Here is a 20,361-nt window from a genome sequence, read left to right as displayed (position 1 = left end):
CTATAGTCCATTTACTCCATGAAGTCCCAGCACCACAGGGGTCTCTCTTCTACTATTTATCCAAATAGGGGTGCAATGGACAAGAAGAATGTTCTATTCAATTAGGCAATATTTGTATCAAAAGGTTCTGCAGATACAAAATTTCAGCTAAACTTCCACACTTTCAAGCAGGACATAGTGAGATGTTCAGCCATATCTCACAGAGCAGCATTGGTTTGTGGTAATCAGCATGAATCCAATTTTGCTGCACTTCACATGGAGACGCTATGAGGAATAAATGAGCGTGGAACCACACTTGTGACATTTCCAGGGCTTGTACTGCTATCGCAATACACTGCCAATATCCATATAAAGAACTCCATTCCTTCCCCACGGCCAGTCAATGAGTGTTTCCCTCCATGATATCTTTTCTACATTCCTTCTTCTGTCTAGCCCTCAACATGCAGGTTTTGATGCACAAAACAAGGTCCATCTTCTATTAGTACATTTACAAACCTTCTATTAATTGTAGCAAAAAAAGTTATTGGGGAAGATTTATCAAAACTGGTGTAAAGTAGAACTGGCTTAACTGCCCAGAGCAACCAATCAGATTCCACCTGATATTTATCAGAGCTCCTTTGGAAAATGAAAGGTGGAATCTGATTGGTACCTATATGCAACTAAACCAGTTTTCCCTTACACTAGTTTTAATAAATCTCTCCCAAAAAGAGTGAATGTGACAAAATACATAGGCAAAATAAAAAGGTTTCTTGTGAAACCTCGAAAGAGCCATTTCAATGGTATCATAAAAGGTAGCATAAGGTGGTGACCAACATAGTGGCCACCGCATGGTCAAGGCACTGCTCAATGCGGCTGACAACTCTGTGTGCAGGGTAATGAAATAAAGTAGTAGGTGGTAGCTGATTGTTAGTGGTCGTGTGTTTTTTCTAAAAATGTGTTCCATTAATAATCAGTAGCCAGTAAGTTTGTATATGATTAGTAAACTGCCTGCACAAGGGGCTTCTGGCTTCATCGTGGAAACATTTTAGCTATGGGGCAGCCACTATTTAGGACATCACTCTAAAGCAACCTACAGCGTCACCAAGGGTATACACAGATCTTATAGGGCACTATAGCAAAACTTAGTATGGCCCCTGCCCCACCTAGTTTCCCCCTACACGTACGAGAATCACTTCCAGGCAACCTAAAGAGCAAGCACCACAGCTTTCTGATGATTTTACATTTTTATTAAGCAGAAAATATTTTGATTTTGAAAAATTGTAATAAACTCACCCTCCACCCACTACTTTTGAGTTGGAAAAAGTAGAATAGGTGCTTCATGAATATGGTGTTGATTCTGACCACCATATTTCAGTGTATGTACATCAGACAACTGGCAAAAATATATTACTAAATCTCCTGCTTCCCATCTATTACAAAGGTGGCTGCCTGCAGCCACCAATAGGGGGAGCTCAGTGGCTCAGAATGTATACAGGTACCATTTACTATAATGGAAGCAATTTTAATTTGAAGTCGCCTTAGTGGCGGCTGAATGAAAAGGAGTTCAATGTTGGGCCCTATAGCAGTTGTGTGATCTGCCTCCACCAAAAGTATTCCACTGACAAAAATAAAGTTCTAATTAGCCTGTAAATAAATATCCCCATCATATACACTTATGGCATATCCTCAGGTTATGCGATAATGAGTGAATAGTGCATGTCCCACCATGGGCATCCTCTGCCACGTTTGGGATACTCACCTGTTAGGAGATTGGAAGTCCTGTGACAATGAGGCAGCACTCACCATTGACTGCAATAAAGAAGTGGTTGGGTGTTACTTTCTCCCCATAGGTGAAGGTTTCATAGGTGGGACCCAGACTTATAGAACAAGATTTATAATAGAAATACTAATTTAAAATATGATGATATATTGTTCAAGGTTGTACCTTTGCTTTAAAAAGTTTGTTCATGAGCATACACTTCAGTAGAGGGCCACTTATTTTAAAGAGGTTTTCTAAACTACAGATAGTGATGATTTGTCCTCAGGATAGGTCATTAATATCAGATGACTGGTGGTGGTGGGGGGGAGGTCTTACACCTGGCAACCCCGCTGCTGCTGGAAACTATACAGTGTACAGAGTTGGAAACAGACAGCTCTGTAGACTATGTAGTGGACATGTGGGGTATTGCATCCCAGCTCCCATTAAAGAGGACCTTTCACCTGGAAAAAGAATGTGAACTAAGTATGCTGACATGTAGAGCGGCGCCCGGGGATCTTACTGCACTTACTATTATCCCCGGGCGCCGCTCCGTTCTCCCGTTATGCCCTCCGGTATCTTCGCTCTGTAAGTTATAGTAGGCGGAGACTGCCCTTGTTCTGTGGGCGTCTCCTTCTCCTAGGCTGCAGCGCTGGCCAATCGCAGCGCACAGCTCACAGCCTGGGAGGTTTTTTTCTCCCAGGCTGTGAGCTGTGCGCTGCGATTGGCCAGCGCTGCAGCCTAGGAGAAGGAGACGCCCACAGGACAAGGGCAGACACCGCCTACTATAACTTACAGAGTGAAGATACCGGAGGGGAGAACGGAGCGGCGCCCAGGGATAATAGTAAGTGCAGTGAGATCCCTGGGCACCGCTCTACATGTCAGCATACTTAGTTCACATTCTTTTTCCAGGTGAAAGGTCCTCTTTAAAGTACACAATGTATGTCGCCTTCAGCAGATCGGTGGGGGTGTGACGCCCAGCACCCTGAGGATAGGTCTTCGATATCTCTAGCTCTGACAACGCCTTTAAATTTTGTTATGCAAATAAGTTCCACAGCTTAAATTCCTCACTTTTCTTAAATGTTCATGTCTGTGAAATTTGTATTAAGAGCTTATGATTATAAACCAGTGAATTTTTTATATTTAGTGGTCTAATGACTTTATCATTTTTTTACTAAAGTGCTAGGTAATATACTGTACAATAGCCACTTATTTGTTAGTAATACAAGAAGACAAGTTAATAATGAAAAGGCCAGGTCTGGTAACTTGTAAGGTGTAAAATACCATTTTACGAAAAAATGTTCATGTGGAATAAGGGACTCATACGGCTCCAATTCTTACTTTGTTTAAGCTGCAAACTTGCTGATTTCCTCACTTTCACAGCATTATTTGGATACAAGTTGAATATCATACTTGATTAAATTACAGCAGGGTGATCCAAAGAAGACTGGCATGAGACCAAACCATATGCACACTTTCATTAATAGCAGCAGAAACACCCGTCTAAGTATTTTACATTAGCAATTTGATCTCTCCTCATTCGCTTCAAGTTCACCAACTTAGGCTCACATTTTGGTTAAATATTTTTCACGATGATTATTTAATATTCATAATTACTGAAATTTGTTTTTATGAAAATTATAGTTTAAGAAACAGCATTAAAAACACTAGAAATAGTAGATTTATAGGCCATGTATACCTTTGGGGCATTTTTTTGCTATTGCATTAGCAGAAGGACCCGGCTTTGCACGGGTATCTTTCCTCTGTTTCATTAAATGTTTGTGTGTGTCGTTAAAAGATATTGACAGTATCCCCCATAACAGTGACCTCTACAGCACCCCGCCCCTTTAATAGTGAACTCCACAACCCCCCACCCCTTAAAACTGCCCCCCCACAGTGCCCCGCCACTTTAAAATGGGACCTTCACAGCAGCCCATCCCCTTAACTTTGACCTTCACAGCAGCCTGCTCCTTTAACAGTGAGTTTCACAGCACCCCACTCACTTGACAGTGACCTCCTCAGGGGCCTGCCCCTTTAACAGTGACCGTCACAGTACCCAGCTCCCCTAACAGTGATCTCACAGCAGTTGCCCCTTTAATAGTGGCCCCTGCCCCCTTTACATTGACCTCCACAGTAAACGCCTATTTAACAGTGACCTCCACAGTGCCCACCGCTTTAACAGTGACCTCCACACCACCACTGCTAGGGGTACACGACAACATGTGTCGCGCAACATTTTGTCTCAACAATTTTTATAATGATAGGCGATGGTGTCGCACTGCGACATGTGACAAGATGGATTTTTCTGAGACTGTGGCTTCGCAGTCGCAGCATGTCACATGTCGCAGTGTAGTTGTGCCCTATGTGTCATGCGACTTATTGTCGTTGTGTAGTCCTAGCCTATAGCTGACCTACAGCAGTGAAGAAAAATGGCTGGGTTGTTATGGAAACCTGGAGTAAAACTGTGTGTATGTGGAGACTAAGGGCCTGCAAGCTTCTATTGGCTGATAAGGGACATGTGACCGTGGGTATGGCAGTTGGGATATTAAGAGAAAGACTTGCAGGCTTGTATTGGCTAATGCAGGTCATTTTTTGGGAATATCTCAGGAACGGTACATCTTAGAGATTTGAGACCCGGTATAAAACCTTCCCGGACACCTGATGTACCTGTGTTGCAAATTTGGTGAAGATCGGTCCAGTCGTTTGGTCGCACATAAAGGACAGACAGACAGGCAGACATCGGGACAGACAAAAACTGTGTACCAGCATGTTATCTCCACAGTATTCTTTCCCAGATAGTAAGTAATATGTGTACCAAGTTTAGTAGAAATAGTTCGATGAGTTTTTGAGTTACAGAGCAATATGTGTGTAGCAAAAACAGTTGGAGCATGCAAACTCCATGCAGCTGCTGTGTAGGGGCGTATGACTCCCACAAGATTTCTTTCTGGGTAGCAAGGGATGTGTATACCAAGTTTCGTTGAAATTGATGGTTGCGTTTTTGAGTGATCGCGGAACATACATACACACACAAACACATACAGTATATATGTCCTTCTTTATATACAGTATATATAGATTTTATTCATTTTGAGCTAAAAATCTTTTTTTTTATTTGGTCTTTATAAAAAATGTGGAACCCTTTTTTCTGTACATAGCTAAGATGCTCTAGTAGCAGCCTATGAATTTTCTCTCTTTTCCGTCAGCCAGCTCACCTGAAGGGCTCCTTATCTCTGCTCTCTGACATTATAAACACATTATAGCTCAGTTTTTATCTTACTAATAAGAATGTGACTTATATAAGTGTTTATGACCTATTTAGAGATAAGTTTTATTGGCACAAAGTGAAAGTACCAGACACACAGCTAGAAAAACTGTTGACCCTTTGTGACAGAACGGCTCATTTTTAATAAAGACCAATTGAAAAAATTATTTTTAGCCCAAAATGAGTAAAATACAATCATTAAAGAAGGTGTGAATAGCCTTTAAGTCTTCTTGAAAAATGCATTGGTGATTTACACTGTTCACTTAGAGAAAGCACACATTGGATTTGAAATGAAAAATCAATGTGCATACTCTTCATGGGCAGACTTCAACCTGTTTGTTGTATCCGACTAAATATCATATAACTGCAATTTGGTAAAAAAATTTGGTTTCCAAGAGTTTTCAGGAACTGGCAATTAATAGGCAGCATGCATTTTCTCGACACATGGTTAAGTAAATTGATTTCAGTACATGCTGATCGTTAGGCCCGTTGTCCCTACTCATTGTTGCCTCTCTTCTCTTAGTAAGCATGTACTCTGGGTTGTTCACCATCCCTCTGGCATGTCTTGGCAGTCAGTGTCCCCTTGCTTCCTCCCATCAGCAATCATCCATCCACTCCATGCAGGCTGAGGCCTACTGTTTGCTTGCTTTGCCTCTCCCCACTCATAGGTCATGCGCTTGTGCCTCCTCTTGCTCTCCTCCTCTTGATGTCCCTTCACCTCAGTGCATATACCTAAGGGTATATTAAGTACTTTCCCCTGTGGGAAGGTGCCTGTGCAATTGGTTTAAGTTGTTCTTTTCTGCTAAGCAGTGCATTGCTGTTTTGCTTATTTGTGTACTGACTTTTACCTGTCTCTGGATTTGACCATTCACTGCCTGACCCAACCTCTGTCTGTTCCTCAAACTGACCCTGAGCTGCCTGCACTGACCCTCGGACTGAATTTGGATTACACAAACTCAGCCTGCCCTGACCTCATCTGGTCCCTGACTATAATACCTCCTGACCCCTCTGTGCTTTTCACCAGTGTCTCCTGACCCCTATGGGTCAGCAGTCTACTGAACAGAGACTACAGAAGGTAGTGGCCTGGTGGTTTCCCTGCAGTGAAGTCCTGATCTCTGTACAGAGGTTAAAGGGTGAATCCTCAAATCATATTTGTTCTGTAGATACAGCGGACCCAAATCCACTTTGTAACACTGATTGACTTCAATAGTATCAATCTGCTTCTAAGAAGTAACATGCCACTTCAGATGCGGATCTCACTTTAGCAGCAGAAAAAAAAGCCACAATGTGCACATGGTGACTTTTTTTCATTAAGATCAGTGAAAACCTATTAATGCCATTTTGACTGTGGATTTTACGGCAGATAAGGCCTCATGCACACAACAGTATTTTTTCGCGGTCTGCAAAACGGGGTTCCGTTGTTCCGTGATCCGTGTCCGTTTTTGTTTCCGTGTGTCTTCCATGATTTTTGGAGGATCACCAGACATGAAGGAAATAGAAAAAAATCTAAGTCAAGTTTGCCTTGCAAATGATAGAAAAAAAAACGGACACGGATCACGGACGCGGATGACAATCTTGTGTGCCTCCGTGTTTTTTCACGGACCCATTGACTTGAATGGGTCCGCGAACCGTTGTCCGTAAAAAAAAAGGTCATATTTTTTTCATGGACTGGAAACACGGATCACGGACGCGGATGACAAACGGTGCATTTTCCAAATTTTCCACAGACCCATTAAAAGTCAATGGGTCCGCAGAAAATCACGGAAAACGGAACAACGGACACAGAACACAACAACGGTCGTGTGCATGAGGCCTTACATTAGTTTTCCATGTTGAAATCTGCGGCAGATTTAGTGAACATTTCCTGATGACCCTTCCGCCATGCTCCACAGATAGATTGAGATCAGGTTTGATGTTGGTGTAGATTGTTCTTTTTCAAACATACTGTAGCAATACCAATACCCCTATTGCTTTGAAGATGGACCTCAGAGTTTGGCCCAGGTTTTTACTTAGCAACACCTATTTTTATCAATTTAATTGCAATGGGAATTCTGCTTTTAGCAAGTAAGAGTTAATAGAGCTGACCACATGCCGTTCTCAAACTGTAATATAATCTACATCAAAATTCAGTATCCAAGGACATCAGTTATGCTTTTCTTGGATTTCAGGTTGTTTTTTGGAGATGAAGACAAAATTATAGAAAAATGAAACATACCATGCCTGTCTAGACTTCAGATTCTATAAAGATTACAGGTAAATTCTTGTGATTTATATGGTTAGTAGCAGAAAAGCAAAAACCTTACTTCAGTATTTCTTGTCCTGAGGCCTCTTTCACACTACCGTTTTTTTTCCCTTTTGCGGGCCGTTTTTTGCGTTCCGTATATGGTCCGTATACGGAACCATTCATTTCAATGGGTCCGCAAAAAAGCGGAATGTACTCTGTATGCATTCCGTTTCCGTGTTTCTGTTCCGTGCAAAGATAGAACATGTCCTAAATATTTGGCCGCAAATCACGTTCCGTGGCTCCATTAAAGTAAATGGGTCCGCAAAAAAAACGGAATGCATACGGAAATGCATCCATATGTCTTCCGTATCCGTTCCGTTTTTTGCAGAACCATCTATTGAAAATGTTATGCCCAGCCCAATTTGTTCTATGTAATTACTGTATATGCCATACGGAAAAACGGAAACACAACTGAAACAAAAAACAGAACAATGTATCCGTGAAAAACGGACTGCAAAACACTGAAATAGACATACGGTAGTGTGAAAGAGGCCTAAATGGAACATTTTTTGTCTAAGCAGCTGGATATTTCGTATAGAGATACTTTTGTGAAGGTTCTGTCTAGGTTTCAATATAATTTTCAAGTGACACAAAATAAAGGCTTAAAAATTGAAGCAAAAAGCAGACTACCTGTTGTCTGGAGAATAGACTGAAATAAAAACTGATCTGAACCCGTTCAGGACTTTGTGAATTTTCATTTTTTTTTCCATTTTCATTTTTTACTCCTGGCCTTCCCAAAGCCATATTTTTTTTATTTTTCTGTTAACATATGAGGGCTTGTTTTTTTGTGGGACAAGTTGTACTTTTTAATGGCACCATTCCAAATAGGGTAGAATTGGGGAAAAAAATGCAATTATGCCACAGTTTTATGGGTTTCATTTTTACAGCATTCTCTATGTGGTAAAAATAACCTGTTACCTTCATTCTTTTGGCCAGTACGATTATAGCAATACCACATTTATATAGTTTTAATATAGAAAAAAATGACCTATTTTGACGACCATAACTTTTTTATAGTTATTTCTACAGAGCTGTGTGAGGGCTCATTTTTTTTTTAGAGTGATTTATAGTTTTTTACTAATACCATTTTGGAGTGTGTAAATTTTTTATCACTTTTTATAAAAAAATATTTGGGGAGGTAAAGTGATGACATCATTGTTCAGGATAAAAACCTTTTATATTCTAATAATACTGGTGTTTTGGGAGCGGTGGTACAAATGATTTATATTTTTTATTGTTTATTTGTTTTTAATATGGGGAAAGGCAGGTGATTTTTTTGAGGTAGCCTCAAACCTTAGGAATTCTGTTTGAATCTCCCATAGGTTGCAATGGTAAGTCATTGTAGTTTATAGGAGAAGTGATCAAACAATCGCATGTTCAAGTTCCCTAGTGGCCAGCTCCTGTCTAACTAGAAATCCCCTAGGGGGGGGGGGGGGCATAGGGAATATCTTTCCCTTTATTAGGTACCCCCAACAAAAATAATGAATAAAACGTAACCTTTACTAATGTAAATGAAATAAATGTATCCCACATCATGAATCATGATCAGATCACTGCAGTATTTAGATGGAATGTGTGGAGTGAGTGGCAGAGTACTTTTGCAAGTATCGATTGATCTATTAGGAAGACCTATGGTTCCTATATTCTGGAAACAGTGATTGCATCCTGTCTTACTAATCACCAGCTCCTCAAACGCTGCTACTTATTTATATATATACAGCCCTACTGTTCACAACAATTGTATGAGGTATAAATAGCTCTCTAGATCACTTTCTTGAAGATAATTCTGTAACTATTTGGGCTAGTTCAGACGAATGATTTTGAAAAACGCCCTTTTTTTAACATGTTTTTGATGCTGTTTTTTGAAATGCCTTTTTGTTAACCAATGTTCACTTCATGTCACAACCAGACAGCTGAGAAGCTCTGACAGAGGCCTTTCAGAACCTCCTCTTTGAGTTTCTGTGTTGTGGTATTCAGCTCCTCCTCTCCTTAGCCTCTCTCAGCTGTCATGTGTTGGACTAATTGCTTCCCTTTAAATTCTTCCCCAGAAGGCTTTTCTGGGCGGCTTATATTTCTTCCTGGAGTGTGTGTGCATGCCCATCTGGTTCTCCTCTCCTCTACAAAGTTAAGTGTTAAACTGTTATCTGTTATTTTCTGTTTGCTGGATCCCAGGTGACCCTGACTCCCTCCGGGTCTGGTGTAGGGACCCGGTGGTCGTGTCCCCTCACTATTGTAGGGTGCTCAGGGGTTATATAGTCAAGGTACGTGGATATGCATACCTCCACCATTCGGATCTATGCATAGGCTAAGCAGCCAGGGAAAGTGCCAGGTCTTCTACAGGGGTCTCCCTTTTGTTCCTTAGCTGTTGGATCCAGCGAGTCATTTATGCATGTTGTTTTGCCTTGTTACCTGTACACATTCCGTGACACTTCAATACAAAGCTGCATTTTCAGCTTGAGTTTTTTTTACGTGGACAACACACAAAAGACGGATCGACTTATATGGAGCTGTTTTTGCATGCTTCCCATTCATTTCAATGGTAGATTCAGGCAGCGTTGATTCCGCCCTAAGATAGGGCATGCTGCTTCTTTTTTCCACACTTCTATTTTCCATGTGTTAAAAAAAGCAAGTGCTGCTTCCCGTCAATTAATAAGAGGCTGTTTTGAGGTATTTTTTTAAGCTACTTTTGAGGCAGAAACACTTCAAAATTAGCTCCATGTGAACTGGCACTAAATCCTACTAGGGAGGCTGTTATATTGTGAATCCTGAGTGGTATGTTGTTATAGACAACACTGATGATTATAGCTCTGTATAACCGGATGCAGAGAGAAACCTCTTCCGCAACCTCACATTAGCCACCTCTGGAAGGGGTGAGGGGTAGAGTTGAGCGGACAGCTGGATGTTCGGGTTCGACGGGTTCGGCCAAACTTCACAAAAAAGTTTGAGTTCGGAACCCGAACTTGACCCCGAACCCGAACCCCATTGAAGTCAATGGGGATCCAAACTTTTGAGCACTAAAATGGCTGTAAAAATGTCATGGAAAGGGCTAGAGGGATGCAAATGGAATCAAAATGTGGTTAAGAGCATGGCAAGTGCTCTGCAAACAAATATGGATAGGGAAATGACTTTAAATAACATAAAATACGTAAAAATAAAAAATAATAATCTTGATCTAGGAGGACGAGGTCCATATGGAGTAGGAGGTTGAAGAGGCGGTGTAGGTGGAAGTGGCGGTGTAGGTGGAAGTGGCGGTGGAGGAGGTTTTAAATGTATTTATATTTTTTTAAATTGGGGTACACCCCAAAAAATTGGGAAATATAACCTGTGCTAACCCCCTCCAGTCATGCTAAACACACGTTCAGACAATACACTGGCTGCAGGGCAGGCCAGCACCTCCAAGGGGTAAAGGGCAAGCTCAGGCCATGTGCCCAATTTGGAGACCCAGAAGTTGCAGGGGCTGACCCCTGTCAGTCAGTTTGTGTAGGCGTGTGCACACTTACTGCCTCACCATGTCGCACGTCCCTTTGATGTTCACGATCCAATTTGATATCTGCTCTATCAACTTTCGATGTTCTTTTATGAGCCTACCATGGTGATCACGGGTTCCAGGCTGGAGAGGGAGCGTGAGAAAGAGAGACCACATGCAAAGGAGGATACATTTTTTCAAATTTAAAATTATAGAGCAGAATTATGGGACAAATTATTAAAGCGGAAAAGTGGGACAACTTTTTAAAGTTTAAGCATTGAATAAAAGGATGTGGCGCGCATTAATTAATGAAGAATTTATTAAATTTTATTCCCTGTAAACTATGCAGAGCAGGGGTTTCTATCTGGCAAAGTTTGAAAAATGTCACCTGACAATGTAATTGACGATTTTTTAAAAATTTATGTTCCTGTCACCTATGTAGAGGTGCCCCAGTGACATCCACCATCCATTTCGATATATTCTCTATTAACTTTCGATGTTCTTTTCTAAGCCTACCATGTTGATCACGGTTATCGGCGAATCAGGGTTCCACGCCGGAGAGGAAGCGTGAGAAAAAGAGACCAAATTTAAGGGAAATAAATTTGTTAAATTTTTTGGGGATCGAGCGGAAATGTGGGAAAAGCTGTTAAAGCGCAAATGTGGGACAAATTACAGAAGCCAAATGTGGGCAAAAGCGGAAATGTAGGACAAAGTATTGAAGCCCAAATGTTGGCTAAAAAAGTAAAGCGGAAATGTGGGACAAATTATTGAAGCGCAAATGTGGTACAACTTGTTAAAGTTTAAGCATTGAATCAAAGGAGGTGGCGCGCATCAATTAAAGAAGAATTTCTGAAATTTTATTCCCTGTCTCCTATGCAGAGCAGGGGTTTATTCACGTCTAAAATTGTATAATGTCAACCCAAGAATGTAACAGAAAAATTACAGAAATGTATTAACCTGTCTACTTGGTAGAGCAGGGGTCTATGACAGAAAAAAATTGTTTATTGTCACCCGAAAATGTTAAAGAAAAATTATTGAAATTTATTAAGCTGTCAACTAGGTAGAGCATGGGTAAATGAAATTTTTTTTTTTTTTTACGGTCTAATAGGTATAGCAGTGGTACATCACACCCAAAAAAATTGTGAATTTCACCCGAAAATGTAACTGACAAAGTAGTGAAATTACATAAAATAAAATACGTACAAATAAATAAATAAAAATTGATTTATGAGGTGGAGTTCCATATGGAGTAGTAGTTTGAGGAGGCGGTGGACTTAGCGGTGTAGGTCGAAGCGGCGGTGGAGGCAGAGGAGGTAGCCAACACTGGTTTTTGGTTTTAATTTTATTTTTTTAAAATTAGGGTACAATCCAAAAGAGACGAAAGTAGAGCACGGCGGCACTGCTGACAACGGGTATGAGCTTCGGTCCTCAGTACAGGCTGAATTAACGGCAGTGTAGCTGGGTGCTTCGTGCGCGGTGCTCAGCATGAGAGTAGGAGGCAGTGTCAAATGCAACAATGTAGCGAGAGAGCAAAGAACATGCGGCACTCACCGGAGCATATAAATATCTGTGTCTTTATTCAGTCCTCAACATTCGGACAGATCGGTGGGGTGGCGGGGCGGACGCGCTCCTGCAGATGCGTGGCGGCTACGGCCGTTTCGCGCAATGAATAGCGCTTCTTCTGGCCGCTGATCGTCAGGGCGCAGTACTGCGCCATATATACGCGACGCCCGTCAGCCGGCATCATGTGCAGCAGCTGTGCGCCGTGAAGGGAATGACGTAAAAGCAATTAAATGTGATCGAGGGGGAGGAAAAATATATCCAAATACAAACATGAAACCAAAAGCACATTTAAGATGTTCGGCAGTAACTACTGATTGTCTAAGCAGAAGTTATTCCTAAGGACATCAATGTTAAGTTAAAGAGGGGATACATGCAGACGGGAGGAAGTACACAGGAATGGTTGTCTTAAAGGGCCATGGGGTCCATAGGAGACAAAACAGTCCATGATGGTTAAATTATAACAAACCCCCATCATTGAAGAAATACGGACATGTCATTCCTATCGTTGAGTCCGGCAGCGCCAGTGGCTTTGGTGCGGAGAATCCATCTTGCTTCCCTCTGCAGGAGTAGCAGGTGCCGATCCCCTCCCCTGGGGATGGGTCGGACCTGTTCCACTCCCGCAAAGGAAAGACAACGAGGATGACCATTATGCACGTCCCTAACATGTTCAATAAGGCGGGGACACCCTTTACCAGAACGAATGGAATTTACATGTTCCCGTATCCGTTCGAAGAGCGGGCGAATGGTTTTACCTATATAGTACCTATTGCAAGGGCAAAATACGGCATACACGACGTATGGCGTGCGACATGTTATGAAGTCCCGCACAGTGTGCTGGACCCCTCCCATCACTAACCATTTTCTGCACGTGTTTAATGCGCAAAAGGAACAATGCCCACATTTATAATTACCCTCAGGTTTTTTACTGGTGAGCCATGTCTCCGCCTTAGGGGTGCAGAATACGCTGTTCACCAGTTTGTCCCTGAGGGTTGCGCATTTTTTAAAAGTGACTAATGGTCGTTGACTGGAGAGGTTACTTAAGGCTGGATCTCCCTTAAGGAGGTCCCAGTTATCTTGTATAACTCGCTTGATGATATCTGCAGCAGGACTGTATTTAAAGGCAAAGGCAAAACGGGGTGATTCAGTTCTCCTATTCCTTTCTACCAGCAATGTGTTACGGTCAAGTGCGGCAGCCTTGCACAAGGCCGCCGAAACTCCCCCTGGTGGGTAACCCCGATCCACGAGTCGATGACTCAATTCATTGGCTTGCCTATGAAAACCTTCCTCGGTGTCATTGATCCTTCTAAGCCGGACAAATTGTCCGTATGGGACAGCTTTTTTGACCGCAGGTGGATGATAACTGGTCTGGTGAAGCAGCGAGTTAGTCGCGGTGGGCTTGCGGAAGCCCGTGGTGTGTAATTCACCATCCTTGACTGTCACACGCACATCCAGGAAGTCTAGCGAATCACCCCCAAAATTGAGGGTGAAGCGCATATTCATCCTGTTGTGCGTGTTGAGGTGTTCTACAAAAGTGCGACACAACTCCTCGCTGCCTGACCAGACCAGAAAGATGTCGTCCACATAGCGTAAAAATAAATGCATGAACCGCAGGAAGGGGTTACCCACCGAGAATATGTATGTATCTTCAAATACCGCCAGGTACAGGTTCGCAAATGTGCACGATACGGGTGTGCCCATTGCGGTACCTAGTACCTGGCGGTACCATTGGCCGTCAAACTGAAACACATTGCTGGTGAGGATGAGGTCAAGTGCATCAATGACAAAGCTCTTGAACATAGAGTCTTTGTCACTTCTATTCAGGACAGTATTGACAGCCCGAAGTCCCAGATCGTGCGGAATTCTGGTATATAGACTCTCGACGTCCAAGGACACCAGGCAGAACTCCCTCCGCCACTCGAAATGTTGGAGTGCTCGGAGGAAGTCCCCGGTGTCCTTAAGGTACGTCGGAGTCCCCAAAAGGAGAGGCCTGAGGAGCCAATCCACGTATCCAGACAGTGGTTCGGTCACTGACCCGACCCCGGCTACTATGGGGCGGCCCGGGGGACGGGTCAGTGATTTGTGGATTTTTGGTACAAAGTACCATACCGGAGCTTTGGGGTGAGGAGGGATGAGTCGATTGGCCATGCCTTTAGGCAGGAAACCAGCTGCTATATACTTCTCAATAAATACCCGAAGTTTTTCTAGTATAGCTGGTACCGGGTCTCCCTTAAGTCTACAATATACCTCGCTGTCCCCCAATTGCCTCCCCGCCTCCTCCAAGTAATATTCCCTGGTCATCAGGACCACATTCCCTCCCTTGTCGGCCGGCTTTATTATAATGCCATCCTGTTGTCTTAACCACAAAAGGGCCCGATATTCTTCCCCGGTAACATTCGGGGGTGCTGCTGGATAAATCAGCGCACGTATATCTCTAAGCACCCGTTTGTGGAACAGGTCAATGGCAGAGCCGGCCGGCATGGGAGGAAGGAAGGTGGACCCGATGCCACCGGTATATGTATCCACCTCGTGGCCACCACTGTCTAGGGTGTCTGCCTCTATGTTGGCCAAGAAGTGGATGCACTGTATCTCCTCTTCACTGAAACGACCCTTGAGATGAAAGTCAGTCCCTGTGATAGTCGCCGGGATCTCTCCAGGCAAAGGTGCGGCACTTCTAAGGGGAGATTCAGCAAACAGTTTCTTCAAAAATAGTTTGCGGATCGACAAAAATAGGTCGATCTCGAAGTCCACAGGGCAGAACTGCTCCGCTAGGCTGAATCCCAGTCCTCGATTGAGGAGTGAGATGCAGCCCGGGGGGAGTTCAATGTCCGTGAGGTTCACCACTATGTCAGCAGTATTGGTGCGGGTGTCATCTTCTTCTATTGTCGCCACGAGACCTGGCGTCTCCGTCTCGTCGACTTGCGTGGTACTCTTGGTTCTTCTTGTACGCCTGCCACGCCCCCTTCTCGTTCTCCTTCTAAAGGGGAGGGGTTAGTGGATGGGTAGATCCCATTTCCCTCTGAGAGACTTGAATCTGAATCGGTTGCCCAAAAATTATTGCGTCCTCGTCGTGGGGTCCGTTTGGGGCGTATTCTCTTTTTGCCCCAATCAAAAACTCGATCTAATTCATAGTCATTCTTGTCTCTAATGAACTTGTCTCGTTTCTTTTCCTTAACTTCCATCTGGGTGGCCAACAACTTTTTGTTCAGTCGTTTTTCAAAGTTGGAAAATTGAGACTCCAGCAATCTCCTCTGTAATTCCTCTCTGGCTTTGCTTAGTTCCTCTGTTACTGCGGTGTATTCCGCTTCGTCCCTGGTTAATACGAGACCCATAAGTTGCATGGAAAATTGCTGGTGTGCATCCTTCCACGCAGTAACAAATGCAGGGTCGTCCTCGTACTGAACAATATCTTTAAATAAACGCAGGCCTCTTGGGACCCGGTCACAGTCCTGGTAGGATTTTAGGGACTTAATTGTCCAAAATAGACGAACTTCTCTGTCTGCCAGCTGAAAGATTTTCAATTCTAAGGCTTTACTGCTGATGGTATGTGTGTAATCCCCCTCATCACACACTGCGAAGAACGTGTCCGCCCCTTCTCTTCCCTGTGTTAAGCTACCTGCGGTATCTGGAGCAGCCTGGAGGGCCGGTACCTGTAGATCCTCTGCATGCTCAGCCATGATGACGTGGACAAGTTATGCAAATGGACGAAAGTAGAGCACGGCGGCACTGCTGACAACGGGTATGAGCTTCGGTCCTCAGTACAAGCTGAATTAACGGCAGTGTAGCTGGGTGCTTCGTGCGCGGTGCTCAGCATGAGAGTAGGAGGCAGTGTCAAATGCAACAATGTAGCGAGAGAGCAAAGAACATGCGGCACTCACCGGAGCATATAAATATCTGTGTCTTTATTCAGTCCTCAACATTCGGACAGATCGGTGGGGTGGCGGGGCGGACGCGCTCCTGCAGATGCGTGGCGGCTACGGCCGTTTCGCGCAATGAATAGCGCTTCTTCTGGCCGCTGATCGTCAGGGCGCAGTACTGCGCCATATATACGCGACGCCCGTCAGCCGGCGCAGTACTGTCCAAAAGAGTGTGAAACATCCAAAATACAAGAATGAGTAATTGTGCTGCAGTATAACAATGGCTGGTTAGTGCCGGTATACATGTCTATTCTGCACAAGGTACGGACAAGTCCTGTGGGATCCATGCCTGGTTCATTTTCATGAACGTGAGCTTGTCCACATTGGCTGTGGACAGGCGGCTGCGCTTGTCTGTAATGACGCCCCCTGCCGTACTAAACACACGTTCAGATAATACACTGGCTGCAGGGCAGGCCAGCACCTCCAAGGCGTAAAGGACAAGCTCAGGCCATGTGCGCAATTTGGAGACCCAGAAGTTGAAGGGGGCAGACCCGTCATTCAGTACGTGTAGGCGTGTGCACACATACTGCTCCACCATGTTGGTGAAATGCTGCCTCCTGCTAAAACGTTCCATATCAGCTGGTGGTGCTGGTTGTTGTGGCGTGCTGACAAAGATTTTCCACATTTCGGCCATGCTAACCCTGCCTTCTGAGGTGCTGGTGGTGCCCCAGCTGCGTTGGCGACCTCTTCCTCGTCCTCTGCCTTCGCCTTGTACTTACATTGTGCTCCCGCTGTCAGGTGGGAATGCCACCAGCAGTGCATCTACCAGTGTGTGTTTGTACTCGCGCATCTTACGATCACGCTCCAGTGACTGAATTAAGGATGGGTCTGTTGTCCTTGTAACGGGGATCCAGCAGCGTGGCCACCCAGTAATCAGCACAAGTTAGAATGTGGGCAACTCGGGGGTCGTTGCGGAGACACTGCAGCATGTCGCTCATGTGTGCCAGGCTGCCCAGAGGCAACGAAAAAAGCTGTCCTCTGTGGGAGGTGTATCGTCTGTGTCCTCTGTATCCCCCCCAGCCATGCACCAGTGATGGCCATGAGCTGGTCTGGGTGCCACCCTGCTGTGAACATGGTTCCTCCTCCTCCATCTCCTCCACCTCGTCATCCTCCAGAACTGTGCCCTGGCTGGACAATTGTGTACCTGGCGTTTGTGGGTGCAGGAACCCACCCTCAGAGCCACTTGTGAATGACTGGCCGGAAACCCTACGAAATGATCCCTCTTTCTCCTCCTCCTCCTCCTGTGCCACATCCTCTTCCATCATTGCCAGCAGCGTTTTTTCAAGGAGGCATAGAAATGGGATAGTTATGCTGAGAACGGCGTTATTGGCACTGGCCATGTTGGTGGAGTACTCAAAACAGCCCAACAAGGAACACAGGTCTCGCATGGAGGCCCAGTCATTGGTGGTGAAGTGGTGCTGTTCCGCCGAGCGACTCACCCGTACGTGCTGCAGCTGAAACTCCACTATGGCCTGCTGCTGCTCGCACAGTCTGGCCAGCATGTGCAAGGTGGAGTTCCACCTTGTGGGCACGTCGCATATGAGGCGGTGAGCGGAAAGGCCGAAGTTATGCTGCAGCGCTGACAGGCGAGCAGCAGCAGGGTGAGAACGCCGAAAGCGCCCACAGACGGCCCGCACTTTATGCAGGAGCTCTAACATATTGGGGTAATTTTTAAGGAATCTCTGCACCACCAAATTCAGCACATGCGCCAGGCAAGGGATGTGTGTCAAACCGGCTAGTCCCAGAGCTGCTACGAGATTTTGCCCATTATCGCACACCACCAGGCCGGGCTTGAGGCTCACTTGCACAAACCACACATCGGTCTGTTGTTCATGGCCCGTCCACAACTCCTGCGCGGTGTGGGGTTTGTCCCCCCAAACAGATACGTTTTAAAACTGCCTGCTGTCGTTTACCCCTGGCTGTGCTGAAGTTGGTGGTGAAGGTGTAAAGCAGACCGGATGAGGAGCCGGTAGAGGATGAGGAAGCAGAGTAGGAGAAGGAAGCAACAGGAGGCAAACTGAAGCGCCCTGCAATCCTCGGTGGTGGAAGGACATGCGCCAAACTGCTATCTGCCTCAGGCCCAGCTGCCACTGCATTTACCCAGTGTGCTGTTATGGAGATATAACATCCCTGACTGTGCTTACTGGTCCACGTATCCATAGTGAGGTGCACCTTACCACAGATGGCATTGCGCAGTGCACACCTGATTTTGTGCCCTACTTGATGTGCAGGGAAGGGATGCCTCGCCTGCAAAAGTAGTGGCGGCTGGGCATGACGTACTGTAGGACAGCCACCGCCATAAGGCCTTGAAAACTATCCGTCTCCACCATACAGAATGACAGCATTTTAAAGGCCAGTAATTTAGAAATGCTGGCATTCAGGGCTAGGGATTGCGGGTGGGTAGAGGGGTACTTCCTCTTCCTCTCCAGTGTTTGGGAGATGGAGAGCTGCAGGCTTCCGTGGGACATTGTGGAGATGCTTGGTGACCCAGGTGGTGGTATGCTGGAAGATCCTCCGTTTGCGGGGTGGCAGGTGGCACTGTCACTCCAGAGCTGGATGAAGAGGCCGAGACTGCAGCAGAAGACGAAGCAGGAGCCAGAGACCTTTCTTGGTTTTTGAGGTGTCTACTCCACTGCCACGTCCCTTATTTGAATCTCTCCTCATATTTCTCGAATTTAGGATCTTGCCCTAAATGGGTGTTTAATTAATAGTAGAATAGAATGACAGTATGTACAGGATGTATCTCACACGCCCTGAACCAGACTACGCAGCAATTAAAGATTTGTGCACAAAATGGATGTATTTCAAATATCTGAATATAACCCAAATATATAAAGGGTGTATCTCACAATGACATCTGCAGCAAAGGCTGTCCAAATTTTTTTGGCCAAAACGGGAGTTTAATAACTGAATATGACAGCAGTATATAACCCTGGAATTTCAAATGCCTTGATGCTGCAAGGCCTGAAAAATTTCGTATTTTGCACAAAAAAAGGTGTTTTATTAATAAAAGAATAAAACCCCTGTATATAAAGGGTGTATCTCACACGTCCTGACCCATACTAGGCCGCAATTAAAGATTTGTGCACTAAATGGCTGTATTTCAAATACCTGAATAGAACCCCTGTATTTAAAGGATGTATCTCACGTGCCCTGACCCACACTAGGCCACAATTAAAGATTTGTGCCCAAAATGGCTGTATTTCAAATAACTGAATATAACCCCTGTATATAAAGGGTGTATCTCACACACCCTGACCCACACTAGGCCGCAATTAAAGATTTGTGCACTAAATGGCTGTATTTCAAATATCTGAATATAACGCCTGTATTTAAGGGATGTATCTCACACGCCCTGACCCACACTAGGCCACAATTAAAGATTTGTGCACAAAATGGCTGTATTTCAAATATCTGAATATAACCCAAATATATAAAGAGTGTATCTCACAATGACATCTGCAGCAAAGGCTGGCAATTTATTTATTTTTTTGCCCAAACGGGTGTTTGTTTAATAACTGAATATGACAGCAGTATGTAACCCTGGAATTTCAAACGTCTTGATGCTGCAAGGGCACAACAATTGTGTATTTTGTCCAAAAAAGGGTGTTTTATTAATAGAAGAATATAAGCCCTGTATATACAGGGTGTATCTCACAAGCCCTGACCCACACTAGGCCGCAATTAAAGATTTGTGCACAAAATGGCTGTATTTCAAATATCTGAATATAACCCAAATATATAAAGGGTGTATCTCACAATGACATCTGCAGCAAAGGCTGCCAAAAATCTTTTTTTTTTTTGCCAAAACGGGTGTTAGTTTAATAACTGAATATGACAGCAGTATATAACCCTGGAATTTCAAACGTCTTGATGCTGCAACGCCTGAAAAATTGTGTATTTTGCACAAAAAAAGTGTTTTATTAATAAAAGAATAAAACCCCTATATATAAAGGGTGTATCTCACACGCCCTGATCCAGACTGGGCCTCAATTAAATTTGTTTGCCCAAAATGGCTGTATTTCAAATACCTGAATACAACCCCTGTATATAAAGGATGCATCTCACAACAGGGCTGGGACAAGGTCCACCACCAACAGAGGCTTAGCTGCCCAAGTGCGCCCCCCCCCCCCCCAT

Source organism: Bufo gargarizans, chromosome 5, assembly GCF_014858855.1.
Source record: "Bufo gargarizans isolate SCDJY-AF-19 chromosome 5, ASM1485885v1, whole genome shotgun sequence".
Classification (NCBI taxonomy): Eukaryota; Metazoa; Chordata; class Amphibia; order Anura; family Bufonidae; genus Bufo; species Bufo gargarizans.
Note: the sequence above shows the minus strand (reverse complement) of the source record.